Source organism: Myripristis murdjan, chromosome 11 (genome assembly GCF_902150065.1).
Source record: "Myripristis murdjan chromosome 11, fMyrMur1.1, whole genome shotgun sequence".
NCBI lineage: Eukaryota > Metazoa > Chordata > Actinopteri > Holocentriformes > Holocentridae > Myripristis > Myripristis murdjan.
Genome location: NC_043990.1, coordinates 16,976,230 through 16,991,741, shown reverse-complemented (window position 1 = coordinate 16,991,741; position 15,512 = coordinate 16,976,230). Strand labels below are relative to the sequence as shown.

Here is a 15,512-nt window from a genome sequence, read left to right as displayed (position 1 = left end):
TCATAGGAGGGTGTAGCTGTGTGTGTGTGTGTGTGTGTGTGCTGAGTGCGCACGTGTGTGTTGCAAAGGGGCATTTTGGGAGAGTGCGTGCATGTGAGTATGAGTGCCGCAGGAGAATTGTGTGCGAATTTGTGTTTTAACACCCTTATCACACACATATTGGAAAATATCCAGCTTCTAGTCGCACTGTTGTCCGCCTCAACACACACTCACACACACACACGCACACACATACACCCTCTACAATACTGTCTCCCCAGTGTTTGGCAGTGTCCCTTGCCTTCCACATACAGAAGGACACAGATAATGTTTGCTTTATTGACCAGACCACCTGTGTAAGTGAGAGGATAATAACTAGGTGACATCATTCCCCTGACTCTTATCATCTAACACTGCACACTGTACACTGACCATGGTCATTATGTGTTGGACACACACACACGCACACACACACAGATATATACATGAATGGTCTCCAAGCTGTAGGATTCAGTGCCGTTAGGTGTGTGCTGTTGTTGCTTGTCCTGCTGCGTCGTATGTAATTTCAATCAGTGAGCATGTGTGGGAGCGAGTGCTGCTGTTTTTTTGGTTTTTTTTTTTGATTCACAATCTTGCTGGCATTCCCGCTGAACCGCTGCCACTATGCCAGGATCGTAAAACGTGAGAGGATACAAAACTCTTACTCCACGGGATTGCTGACCTTCATCTGCTCATTTTGCGGGGGGAACGGCTTAAAAATCAGAGGCGGCGTCTGGTCAAAGTGTCGTTAGGTGTGCAACATCTAACGAATTCCCAAATTGCTTCAGGAGCACCGTGTCTCAGAGCCCGGCGTCCAAGTGTCACTATCTGCCAGCATGTGCCAGCAAGTGTGTCTCTCTGCTGGCACTTAAACCAGAATAATTATCGGCTGCCACAGCTCTGTGTCACCATGGCAACATTCCCTTCTACCCATCAGTGCTATTTATGGTGGAGGAAAAAATCCACAGAAATGTTTTGAACGCAACTCGCAGAGGATTGGCAAGCTGCACAGGTGGTGTGCGTGTTGTAACGGCCTCGTTGCACTTGTTTTTATCGTATTGTCTTTCTTGTAAACCCTCTCCATGATAATGATGATAATAATAATATGGTGCACTACTGACTGCAATAAACTGATTGATTATTAATTTTCAAAGGGGAATTCTCTTGTGCATACCTCTCTGGAGGGAGGTCACAGGTCAGGCTCAGCTACTGAACGCCCTGCAGCTGGTGGGGATTCAGGTTGGCAGCGTGTCAACATGCGGAATTGATCCTGGGCCACGCAGCTGACAGTCAGCATGTCTACTGCCTGAATGTGTGCATCTTAATTTAACTAATTTAAAACAGAGAGCCACAATCTCAAACAGCCAGACGCAATCCAGTCTCTCACTGTATCTCAACATGCAAAAGCTACAAAAATTGCATTTTGTGCATACTGTGCACGCTGAATTTCTTTGCACTCCTTTTAGGGAAAAAGTGTGCACGTTAGCTTTACCTTGTCAAAGGTTCCAAAGCTGTTTTAAAGTAGCATCTGTGCTCTATTTTACAGTTATGTGTCTGCATTATGCCAAAGTCTGGAGAAACTTTTGTCCAGGCACTGGCATTACCGAGTTGCCTGTGAGGCAGTGGGCAACAGTGTTCACGCCTGTCTCTTTATAGTTTTTGCATGTCATTCCCTCTCTCTGCTGTATTTCCTGCATCATTCCACTGTGCAACACATTAACTCATAAAAATGATCTTAAACTGCCATCTTAACCGGTAATATGGGGAACCTGTTGAACCTACCACAGAACAAAAGGGTCTTTGCAAAATATCAGACTCTTTTGATTAGTAACCTTGTGTAGACTAAACACAAGTGAGTCACATTCTTCCTTGTGAGAATGTGCCTCTTCCCTGAAATTCTTGATATATACCAGAAAGAAAAGCCTTAAGTGTCTTTTTCACCATGGACCACCATGTGATACAAGACAAGCCAAGGACTACAATTACACTCTCCCTCTCTGTCATGCTCCTTTCCTTCTCGCTCCTCTTTCAGGCCCTGATGAAAGAAAACAGAAGCCTTGGAAGGGAGACAGTCGGCGCGGCTCTCTGCTTCATGCCATAGAAAATATTCGACTGGAAAAGCCATTTAAAAAGGAATGTGTTTTGGGAGTAAAAGGCAAAAATCCAAATTCTACTCTCACCCCGAAGCCTGAAAGTGAGGGAGCTGTACAGGACACACACACACATACACACACACGCACATTAGGACCTCCAGACTAATCAAATGTCCCATCTAAGCATATCCTTCCATCCAAGGAAATAGAGCCAAAGAGCCAAGAAATCAAATCTGAGTCCCTCACTCGACAGGCAGAGACCTACCTGACACTGCAGTGAAGCGTGCCAGCCAATCAGAACTGAGTGTGTGTGTATGTGTGTGTGTGTGTGTGTGTGGGAGGGGGGCTGTCTGTCGGACCAGCTGTTGGCGAGCAGACAGAGAAAGAGAGAGAGACGGGGAGAGACAGAGAGAGAGAGAGAGAATTCATATCCACAGACAGAGCCATGCTTCAGTCTCTGGCTGGTCTGTGGATGTCTATGTGGTGGTGTGACACTTCCCTCTGCAGGGTCCTTTGGGCGCAGACAGACACAGGGAGGGTGTGGGGGCTGCACAGCTGGACGGCTACTGAGAACTGAGCCCTGGGAAGCTTCTCACAGGAGAGCCAGAGGCATTTCCACAATAATAAATAATCTAGTTGTTAAAGGAGAAACACTCAACTTTTTAGGAAGTCGGGCTGTAGAGGAATGTGGTGCACGCTGGAGGAGAAGTGGGAAACATTTCGTGAACGATAAAAGGAGTAAAGAGGGAAGAAAGTGATGACTAAAGTTTATTCAAAAGAATGTAAATTTTTGCTTCGTTCGCACAGAATCCATTAGTATATGTGTGTGTTTGTTGAAAAGGAAAGGACCTTCTAGTTATAAAAGCACCATATGCAAAAGGACTGCTTGTACTGCTTCTTCTCTGTGATCTCTCTGGGCAGGAGTGCAGGACACACACACTGACATATGTACGCACTCAAGCACGTGCATAGATAGATAGACAGATAGACAGATAGATAGATAGATAGATAGATAGATAGATAGATAGATAGAGCATAAGCATAACAAAACGCACCCGAAACCTCATGTTCCAAAAGAGCACCAAATTTGGTGTAAAAATGTCCCACTCAAACGACAAAGCTTGCTCTAATGAGCTCTATCTCCCTCTGTCATCTCTATTTCACGCTCCCAGCGTGTGATGCCCCGCTAACAGAGCTAGCTAGCTAGCGGGTCACAGGGGGAGAGCTGCCTTTGTTGCTACCCAACCCATAATATCACCATGGAAATATGGGCAGGGCCAGACTAATCGATGACCCGCCAATCAGCATGCAGAGCCTGAGACTCTTGTGATTCTGGCATGCACCCACGTGCACGCACAGAAGTTGCAAAGGTATGCATGCAAGCAAGCACACACATTCACAAACAGATGCACACCAACAGTGCAGAGCACGGACATGCTTACATTCACACACACACACACACACACACACACACACACACACACACACATAAACACACTTCATGCCCAGAGCGCAGGCCCAGACATGTGCGCACACTCCCACACATATTTGTCCCTATACTTCCTTTACTTAAGGCTTAAGAACTTTCTTCAACTCATTCTTAACTTTCTTTGCTATATTCTTAATCTTAACCCTAAACCAAATTCCTAACACCGACCCAATTTTACTTATCCTACTGATATGAACCCTAAACCCCAAAAAAAACAACACTAAAATAGTCTCTTCAAGAAGTAAAACCTGACTAAATGTCTTCATTCTGGAGATTTTTCCTCATTTTTCTGTCATTCTGGGGACTGTATAAGTATAGAAACACAAGAGCACACACACCCACACACGCACATGTACACACACCACTGACCATCTTGTGTCCTGACCGTACGGCCATGTGGAGGGTGGGGGTGGGAGATATGGGGGAGGGGAGGAGAGGAGAACGCTGCCAAGGGAAGTGAGAGGCGGTGGTAAAAAGAGAGGGAGGTGGGGGAACCAAGAGAAAGAGTGTTCAGTGAGGAAGAGAAACGACAGGCAGCTAGAGGGGACGACAACAACAAATAAAGAGCAAAAGAGCAGGCAATCAGACAGGAGACAAGAAGGAAGGCAGGGAGACAGTCAGAACTGCAGGCATAATGACGGTGCCAATGACACACACACACACACACACACACACACACACACACTGACACACCCATCCCCAGGGAGGCTTATTGAAATAGTGGCTCTTCCTACAGGCTGCAGTGGAAGAGGGACCCTGCCCTGACTGAGACAATGCAATTACAGAAACACACACACACTTGAAGAAACACACTCATTTGAGCACATTCGCTTATATGCACACACACAGCCACATTCATCTAGTAATTGGTAAATTAGATTAGTGAGTTGAACGCATCAAGATCATATTTCAAACCCATATTAGTGTCAATGTGCGTGTGTGTGTGTATGTGTGTTTGTGTGTGTGCATGAAGGCTGGGGGGGGGGTTCCTCAGGTCAGAAAGGGTCACTGCCTGCTTAATGCTAGTGAACCCTTGCAGTGTCTATAATTCACAGATCACTGGCCATCTCCATGTTTCATGTTTGTATGCACATGCAGCTGTGCACACGCGTGCGCATGCATGCAGACCCCAATTAATACAGTCGCCTCTAATCAAGGGATGTAATCCGCGTTGCCATGGTAACAATGTCCATCCTAAGGGTTAATACTTTTAGCATGAGAAACTGATCTGTCCTCCCTAAACGGGGAAATTGGAACTGCATAATTTAGCAAGGCTCCTGGTTTAGCCTGTCTCTCTCTCTCTTTTTTTTTTTTTTTTTTACAGATATGTACAGTATGTATGTCTTCATCCATACTCCGGGTTACGCCTCTCTCTTTACACATAAGGAAACTCTATCTACTAGCAGCATTTATATCGATCTCCTATACGGGACATGTAAACAAATAGGAGCCATTTTCCCCAATGATTCAAAAACACGAGACGTTACATCTGTTATCCACAAAGATATGCCAAGCATATGTGCAGGACATAGGACCACCTGGTGACTGGAATAAATAAATAAATAAAAACTGTATTAGTTTGATTTATAATAACATGGTCTATTCGCCTGAGTTTTTAGTCTTTAATGTTTTGTCTTAACATGGACACACTCACTGCACTCTTCCCCCACCTCTATATGCATCTTCAGTCATTGTTCTTGTGTTGTTTATATTTACTCTGCGTTCTGTCCAAACACTGAGTGGGGCAGCAGGATGCTTTATGTTTTAGTGAGACCATCCTTTATGCAGAGGACAGCAGCCACCTTGCTGAGGTGTCCTTGACTAGCTACCAGCACTGGGGCTGCTGCTCTGTCGGCAGTGCCGTCCCCAGACATTTGGGGGTCATAGGCAAAAAACGTACTTGGGGGCACCTGTGTTTAACCATGAATAGATCACTTCAAGTCCAAAAATTAACGACATGACAATTTTCATTTCATCCTCCAAACAAAGTCTCCACTTTTTCATTTTTGGGGCGATCTTTTTTAATCGAATCTAACCTCTAATCTAATTTTAATACTTTCTTTGTAATTTATCACTGATTATTTTCTCAATTTTCTGATTGTTTTCTTGTTTTTCTTGTTTTATGTGTGCTAATTTCCCTGGTCATTTGCTCTTTGGTTTTTGAGTGTGTTCTGTTTTTTTTCTTTCTGGTTAGGGTTCTTTCTTTGTTATTTTTATTTTTGCAAATTTTCTCATTGCCTTTTTCAGCAGGTTTCTGAATGAAAGTGAATTTGCTCAAGTTTCAAAGGGTTTATTTAGCTTTCAAAAAATAAATAAATAAATAAATAAATCTGATTGGTCGAAGCATGGGGCCCGAGGTGCTAAATACTGATCTGCCTGGTGGGCCTGGCGGCTCTGTCTGTAGGAAACCTTGACCTTTGACCTCCTCATGGAAGAGAAAAGAGAAGCTCCCTACAGGAATGAGCACAGACTCTTTGTCACAAGTCTGTGTGTGTAATATGAGTAGCAGCTACAACGAAAGCCCAGCTCAATTCCATGTCCTTGTCTAAGGCGCTTAGCAAAAACAAAGATGATTATTTCAGCATGAAAAATATGCAGCTTCGTGTCATAGAGGCGGAAACGGTGACATGTGTCTTGTGTCTTTACCAACTTGACCTTAAATGACAAAGCCCTGCTCCCTAAGTCCTGCTGACAGCTGTGTCCTACCCTGACCTTTGTGCTTGTGTGTATGTGTGTGTGTGTGTTTGTGTATCTGTGTGGTATGTGTATACAAAATCTATCTCTGTGTGTAAAATCTGCCTTTAGTTAATGTCACACGGCCCCATGGGAGAGAGCCATTTCCTGTCGTCTTCTCCCCCAGAGGCTACTGATGACCCTGCTTTCCCGCAGATGTTTCTCCAAGCATACACACTCATACATCCATAAACACACACATGCATACTGGGTATAATCCAACCACCGAACCAGAAACTACCGTATTCAAATTGGATGAACAAAAAGCTGTAATTTAATTGAGGCTTGATATCCCCTGGCATTTAGCGGAAACCTTGTCCAGCTATTACGTACCAAATGTCAGGCTGCATATTCTGACATTTGACTTGTTCGTGTTTGAGCAATAAATCAAATGAGGCACAGATGAACAAGCAGCATCACAGCCATCTCACTGCAACACACGCTAAACTTAAAATTGGGCTAAGAATCTCTTTGCTTTGCGTTTTTGGTTTTAGCATTGCGTGTGTGCTCTTTTTGTCCCTCCTGTGATCCTGTTGTCCCGCCTATAGCTTGTTTTCTCCTGCGCACCTGTTAGCCCCGCCTTGTTGTACCTGCCTCTCCCAGCCAATCAGCTCCCTGCCTGTTCCCCTGTCCTCCCACCTGTTCCTGATTCCCTGATTGGTTCAGTTTGTATTTAAAGACCCCTATTGATGCATTCCTTCAAAAAAAAAAAAAAAAAATCTGTGTTTTACATGTTTATTCTGCAAAAAAAGGTTTAATAACCTCCTGAAAATGGCTTGAACAATCATCTAGCTCCTAATCCTCATTGAGTGTCTGAGAATCCATGAACACAAGCCTAGAAGGTGCATCAAAATTGACTTGGTGATGTATCCAAATGCTAATCTTATTTCTCAATCTGTTGATATTACAGTCATCCTGCAGCTGTCCAATGCTAGACGTAACGCTCTGATTTGCGTATGCTTGCACTGTTAGACGTTGACAGGCTGTGCTCATTTGTGATGTCACAAATCGTGCTTTGTACGCAAAAGGCGCTCCACTCGGCTTCAGAGAAGTGAGTGCAAGCCTCTCCGCTTCAGTGGGGGAATGTGAAAACTTCAGTGTAGCGGCAGACTTGTAAACTCAAATCTGTAAAGTCAACGTAAAGCTTCCAAGAGGATTAACACAAAAAGAGAGGCCGTTTTTTTTTTTTTTTTTTTGAGCGGGGAGGGTCTTTAAGGTCAGCTTTTTTTTCAAGTTTGTTGTCCAAGTTTACCTTCTTTTCTTTCTCTTTTTCCTTCCGTTAGTATGTTTGTTAGTGTTTATTAGTTTAGTTTTCCAATTTTCAGCCTGTCTGCCCGGCTTGCTCTCCACCTTCACCTCTGTCTGCCTACTCAGTTTACCTTAACCTGCACTCCAGCCTACAGCATCACAAGTAAAGACTTTTCAGCCTCCTTGATTCTCTAATGATGGAGTAATGATGATGCGACTCCATTGCAGTGTATCATTATTGCTCCATGGGTTCACTTTATGTATCTCTGGTTCCTCTAGCTTCCTCTCCTTAGTGTCTTCTGCCAAAGACCCTGAGCGCTCACTCAGCATTCTGATCACTAGGATTTTATTCTAAGCGTTGGTTCAAGTCAGTTAAACAGTGTGTGTCTGTGTGAGCCATTAACACTCTCTATGGGAAGAAACTCCCTCACTGTCTCCTCTCTCTCTCACACACACACACAAACTAACACACACTAACAGCCGTTCAATTTCAGTTCCGCTTTTCCCCTCCTCCTTCTCACAAAAACATCTCGTGAAAAACATCTTTCCCACTCTCACAATTAAAATATTTCCATTTCAACTGCACTTTATATGCGCGGATCTCGCCTCTCCGAGAAAGAGGAAGTGAATTCGTGAACTTTGCTTTCATTCTCCTCACTGCAGCCAGAAAAACAAATGGGTTCTCTCATTCCCTCAAATTGATTAGCTCTGTGACAGCGCCGCCGCTCAGCTAATAATGAAACGCCGAAAACAATACCGGCTTAAGTCAATGTGCAGTGGAGCCGTTTTCTGTGATTACACAAACTAGCCAGGCATATCATTTAAATATGGAAATGGGAGTTGCAAAGCGTGAAAGATGGATTGTTGTCGTGATTTCAGGCGCTGTCACTCACAATGCATGCGACCTTCTCAGCAAACATTAAAGGAGGCTGGGGGGGGGGGGGTTGAACTGTTGAACTTTGGGAGTTTGGGATGAGGAGCATGATGGGGCTGTTAAGTGGGTGGCCAAACAAAAGGGTGTCTGTGTGTGTGTGTGTGTGTGTTGGCCGGCACCTATAAATGTGTCCTTACTGGTTCTTCTGCTGTTCAAGCCAGTAGATACTGACATACAGACACACACACACACCTAGGATTGAAGAATGGGAACGTATCTAGCCCAGAAAGAATGAATGCATAAAATTTCTATATCTTTGTCACCTTGAGATGAAGATTAGCATTAGAGTGAAAGGAGAGTAGATGTATCGTAGATAGGATCATCATCATTATTCAGTGGCAGCGGCCTTTATGTGTTGAATAGGCGCCAAGATAAAGGGATTATCAGAGTGAACGGAATAGGATGAAGGGTGGTGGGTGTTCTGCGTGTGTGTGTGTGTGTGTGTGTGTGGGAGTGAGAGAGAGAAACAGAAGTCCATTGACACAATTCATACCGACAGCAGTTAATGAGATGCAACAGATGCCTGGAGACGCATGATCTGTCGGTTTCTGGCCGGCACACACACCAAGATGAGGAGACACACACACACACACACACACACACACACACACGGACACACACTCTTTCTCTGTCAAAGATGTGTTAACATGCGCCGATGTAATTCTCTTCTCTCTCCCTGTTTCCCAGCCACACCCCAAGCTGTTGCTGCTGTTTCGCTCACACACACACACACACACACACACACACACACTCACATACATCCTCCACTTGTGAGCACAACCTCTTTGCACCACATCACTGAAAATCGCCGCGCAGCACTTCATATATCTCCTGTGACGCCAGCCTTTTGGACAAAAGGCACAGAGCAATGGGGGGAATTAATATAGCTGTCTCTGTGTGTGTATTTGTGTGTGTGTGTGTGTGTGTGTGTGTGTGTGTGTGTGTGTGTGCAGATGCGCAAATGAAATCGAAATGTGGTCCGTGGTTAAAAGACTCTGTCATCTCAGTTCACATCAGGTGTGGGTTCATTAGAAGACACTTCCACCCTCTGAAAGATGAGACCAACACACTGCTGCTATGCTGAGGCCCTTCCAAAATACAAACTCAAAGTACAACTCAGTCTACCAATCTGTGCATGTAGGAGTGTGTGTGTGTGTGTGTGTAAGCAACCTTCCACCCACACATCCACACACCCACATACTCCTACACAAAAAACTAGTAGTACCTCAATCTGCAGCTCAACTATTTTTGAAGAATCGTTAAATATATAAACACAGCATTGTGCTCGATAATATAAGACAACTGAATCTGAACCTATGGAAATAAGCGTGCCACTATACCAGATTTGACAGCGCAGCAAAAACACACCTTTGTTTAAAAACTCGGGATTAACAATAACAAGTAAAGAGCAGCTTAACATGCTTAAGTAACATACAATACAAACTGCATTAGTTTGAGAACACGGAATTACAAGTGTAGCCTGGAGCCACCAAACAGAAAGCAAAAATAAGTCAACGAAACACTCATTTCAGATAAGAGGAACTGCATCAAATGTACGGTCGCAACACCAAATGCAGCGGGCATGATTGTGAGCTCTCGTTTTGATTTGGATTCCTGTAAGCATGGCTGACGCTTGAGGTTTTTCAGTGGTAAGGCCTCATAAGTTACAGAATGAAGAATCCAGTTGCATCAACACTGACAATGCTATAAATACCAGTATTGGTGTTGCTTTCAAATTTTTAGTATCTTGGTATCAATTCAGGTGACCGAACACCGTACCCTAATAGACTTTTATTACAGAAAATTAATTTCACAATGGGAGGAGAGAGGCAAAATTGGTGTCACGGACAGGGGGAGTGAAAGAGAGAGGACACGACGAAAGGAGGCGGAGGATGAGGGCAGATAAATGATGAGAGGGGAGGGAGCGTGATGGGGGGAAGGAAACCGGTGAGGGAGGGGTCAGGGAGCCTGTAGAGGATGAGAGCAATGGAGGACGGAGAGGTGGAGGAGTAAAAGAGAGAAATGGTAAGGAGCAGGGAGAGCGGACACAGCGGAGGGGAGGGGGAGGCTGTGGCGTGCCGATGTGGCTTCTGACCTTTCGGAGTGCACCATTTATCAGGCACACCGCTATCGGCTGGGAGTATTTAATATCGCACTAAATGCACCCACACCCACCCACTCTCACACACACACACACACACACACACACACACACACACACACACACACACACACACACACACACACACACACACACAGCACCCTGCCTCCTCTTTTGGCTCTGGTGTTGTACCTCTCCCTTTCCCTCCCCCTCACATAAACCACCAGATCTTTATCTCGCTCCCTTTCCATCCCTCTCTCCTTCTGTCATCTTTCTCTTCCTCACATTTTCACCTCTATCCCTCTCTATTTTACTTCTTTCTCCCTCCGTTCTTCTATAATTGGTTGTGACTCTTTTTCTCATCCCCCCACATATACTGACCCTCGCCCTCCCTTCTCCCTCCACCTCTCTCTTCTCGTCCACCCCACCTCCAACTTCCCTCCCTCACATCTCTGTCCTTCATCCCCCAACCCTCTCCAGACCAAAACATATTCAACATGTCTGCCAGCCTGTAAAGATATGGTAAAATATGGAAGCCTGCAGGGACTCAAAGGGCACATCTACAATCAGAGACACCAGCTGGGAGGGATGGAGGAGGGTTTTTTGGGGGGGGGCAGGGATTGGGGGATTGGGGGTGCGCTGCCAGACATGGCAACCTCAACAAGAGTGTGTGCAGGGGGGATGATGCTGCAAGACATGGTAACCTTGACAGCAATCTTCAGATTTCTGGTTAAATCCGTCTAGTGCACGCCTGAGCAACTTGGGAAGATTGCACAAGGCAGATATCGCTCTGCCTGCCTCAACCTTTTTCACAATTCCATTTGATTTCTCATTTCACAATCCAGGGCTTACTTCATTTTTCATGGCAGGAGCTGGAGAGGGTGTTCGGTGAAGAGGTGCCACAGGTTAGAACGGAGGAATCCTATCCAGTAGTGACTTTGGATTGGATGTGAGTGCATGTGATATTCTGCAGCGGTTACAGCTGTTATTAAGGTGTAAATGTTGCTACCAAACGCCATTAAAACCACACTGAAATGGCACTCTGAGACCCTCTTGCTTTGTTTAATTTGATGTATTTCCTGTTGAAACAGAAGTATCTTTCAAAAGTCTAAACCAATGGATGATCAGTTTGGGAGTTAAAGGCCATTTGATTCGATTGGAGGGGTGTGACTGTTCAGACATTTTTTATTTTATTATTTTTACTGGTGGAAATTTTTATTCAGTCCTAGTGATTCAGCATGAAGTCATGACTGAAGACACACTGTTTACCAGGATGTAAAAAGATGAGATTTTCATGTTAAAAAAAAAAAAAAAAACTTGCAGTAATAATCAAAATGCAATTAATTTTGCCACTTTCTGTTATATGGGTGATTATTATAAATTAGCTAACAAGCTGAGAAAGTCTTTTTTTTTTATTTCATTGCGACTTCAACAATCATAGCTGAGTTTGTTGTTTCTGTGCTTTTAATCATTCACTTGATTAAGGCTGCTCATTATTTGACTACCATCGGCTGCTGTTTTCCAGTGAAGACAGAGGAGAGATTACAGTAGCCCTGGGCAATATAGACAGTATCAAATAGCACAATATCGTGGACTGAATACCTCAATATCAATCCGGCAAAGACTACTGATGCTTTTATAGGATACATCATTTATGTGGATATGATGATCAAGCAGCTGGATACCAACAGCAGAAGAGCTAGAACAGTCTAATAAATAAAAGAGAGAAGAAAAGTGATTCCTTTAACTGTAATGCAGCCTTTGAGAACCTTTGCACCGTATCATATTAAAATATCTTAAATGCCAGATGATTTCATGTCTCATATCACTATATCAATATAATACTGCTAGAGTAAACCTCTCAAACACTCTCTCACATCACTGCTAAGGCTGCTTCTGGTAACCATGGATAAAACATGACATATGCACCAGTCATATGGACCAGAGGGCCAAATCTTGTGTATTACTGATACAATACAATGGAATATTTATTTACACAGTGGCGCTGGCTGCCGCCGCCCTTCACAAATCAGCTAATGGGGGCAGCTCAGTGTGTCCCGAGGGAGAGCTGAAAACCAAATGAACCAACTGAATGTGCATCAGAGCAGCAAACAGAATGCCTGCTGGTGGCGGAAAATCTGCTGTCAGTCACACACGCACACACACAAATCCATGCTTGCACGCACACACACACTTTTGAGCGGCATCCACGCACAAACACATGCGTAGTCACATTCACACACATGGCCGTCTAAATAGAGAGGAACCAATTAGCGAGCGACAGGCGTCAGTGTGACAGACAGAGAGAGAGGGAAAGAAGATGGTGAAGGAACACACTGAGGCGCTCGGTGTGCGGGCGGCGGCGTCTCAGGGCAAAGTGGAGCTGAGACACCTCCGCACTTTAACGCTTCCAAGGAGGCCGAAGAGGCCTGAGGCAAATCCGTACCGGTACCCCGACTGGATAATGTGGCTTAGTGTGGAGAGAGCAAGACAGACAGGGGTGTCACTGACAGAATGAGAGAGGACGAGAGGGAGGGGGAAATGATCCATGCAAAATGAGCATCATAAAAAGATCAAGCAAGAGGTATCACACCATCAAAGTGCAAAACATTGAGGCTGCAGATCTGACGGATAGCCAACAAGTGTAGATGCACATGCACACTTACAGACAAGGGGAATCACTGAACGGGCATTACGATACAATGACAATAGTCTACCTGTGATAACGACGGTCGATCAGTCGTGTTTTTCAGTGTTTTCATCTGCACAGCGACTGCGACATGAACGTAACAAAACAGCTCCAGTTTAAAATGCCTGAAGGCAGGGAACAAATATGCCTCACTGAAACTCAAATATGTATCCGTGCAAATAAGTTGAAAACCCAAATATTATATTTGGCACAACTGTATCGATGATATATCACAATATATCAATATGTCAGTATTTTGATATTTTGTCCCATGCCTGGTACAGACACCATGAAACCAGTATCTTAGTTCCTTGATTTTATGTATTTCCTCTTACACCAAGATGGAGGGGAGAGGATTGTTAAAAAATTGGAGAATGTTTTGTTTGTTGATATTTTTATTTATGCCTATACTAGTGCAGCATGAGGTCACCACTTAAAACACTGTTTTCCAGGAGGAGAATATAATGGGATTTCATTTCAGGGGAACCTGTTTGTACATTTGCACATGAACACCCACACACCTGCCGGCTGAAAACAGCAAGTCAGCATGGCTCAGTGGTAAGACTCTGAATACCATGCTGCACACACACACCTGATTGCCCCACCTACATGCCTGGACTCTAACCCCCCCCCCCCCAACACAGACACACACACACACACACCATCCAGAGTGCCCCTTAAAAAACCAAGAGCCATTACTGTCGTCAATTACCTCTCAGTGTTCCTGACCGCATGCTCGTGTTAGGCCATTAGCAAAGCCCTGGACACTTAACACACTTTGCTCAACACACACTCCACACTGCACTGACCCACAGAGCGATGCCGGTGGGTGATCTTTACTGTTGATATCACCCTTGGGTGGGCTGCATAATGCTGCATTTTGTATCATATTATGGCGATAATGACTTGTGGGAGGTGGGGGGAACTTCCTGAGTGTGTGTCACTGACATGTCAATTACTGTGAGCCAGGAGATCAGGCCTGCTGGAGATCAAGAGGGTTTCTCAAAGAGGGGGAGCTTATCAAAAGAGAATAAAGATGAAATTCTGACGAGGCCGAGAACAGTGACTGGCTCTCAGTCTTTTATTTGTCTTTTTAGTCCCTCTCCCTCCTGCATTCTGTCTAGCAAATCACAAATACCACGAATGTAATCTTTGAACAGTGGAGCATGAAACCGGGCTCCACTTGCTGTGACTGTTGTTTCTGAAAGATTAATGAAGAGGCAGATAGAAAAGGCAACCGCCTCAGTGTCAGCTGACACAACAAGGAGCAAAATGTCATCTCTCGAGGAGGAATTAACAGCGCCAACAGAGCCAAGGAAGAGATTGCAGATTTTGCCTTTAAGCTGCTTGGGCACAAAAATGACATTTACAATCCCCTCACTTCACTTCCTGACACAAATTTGTTGGGTAAGATTTCCTAGAAATCTCGATTAGAGGGCTGTTTTATCTGAGTTTGGCCAGGAGGAGGAATTACAATCTGTAATGAGAAAACACACACATGAACACGCACACACACAAACACACACACAGGCTACAAATACAGAAAAATTCCACCACTTTCCATCTCCAAGAGGAGTCACTTTAAGGTCCGGATATGTGAATGTGTGTGTGTGTGTGTGTGTGTGTGTGTGTGTGTATTTGAGAGAGCAGGGCGAGCACCTTATGGCTTGACCAGGAGGAAGCGTTGGTTTGGGGACAGTTGCCAAATGTATTCCAGAAAGCCTAAAAATATCCTAAACACACACACACGCCTTCCCGGGGGATAAAGCCAGGGAACAGCGGATAGAGAGCGGGATTCCCTTGAGGAATCAGTGGAATGCAAACACAGGCGCACACAGACACACACTCAGAGAGCTCCGCAGGCCGTGAGACAGGGGCCTCATCTGGAAAAAGATGCCCCAGAGAGCCGTGCCGTTTGCTTGGGATGTCCTCCCGGTTCAGCTCTCTGTCCTCACGCCGCCCTTCGGAGCCCCACGAGAGACTGGAGGAACGCAGCTCCGTGCTGGGAAAGATAGTGAGCCTTCACCCTATTGTTTTGTAATAACAGCCCTGCATATATAAACTCTCACAGGAACAAGTTAAAGGTAAAGCGTAACATGATACAGCCATTCCTGTTCCTCAGCCGCTTTAAAGACATTATCATTTAGACAGACTGAGCGGACTAAACCTAACCCAGGGGTACAATGATTTAATGAAAAAGTCAGACT

The 15,512-nt window shown here is 44.7% G+C and overlaps 1 protein-coding gene across 1 annotated transcript in view; it reads right to left on the bottom strand.

Annotated features, from left to right (window-relative positions):
- The window catches only part of pag1 (phosphoprotein membrane anchor with glycosphingolipid microdomains 1), a 55,756-nt gene that overhangs the window by 17,968 nt on the left and 22,276 nt on the right, over nt 1–15,512 (bottom strand). The window lies entirely within an intron of this gene.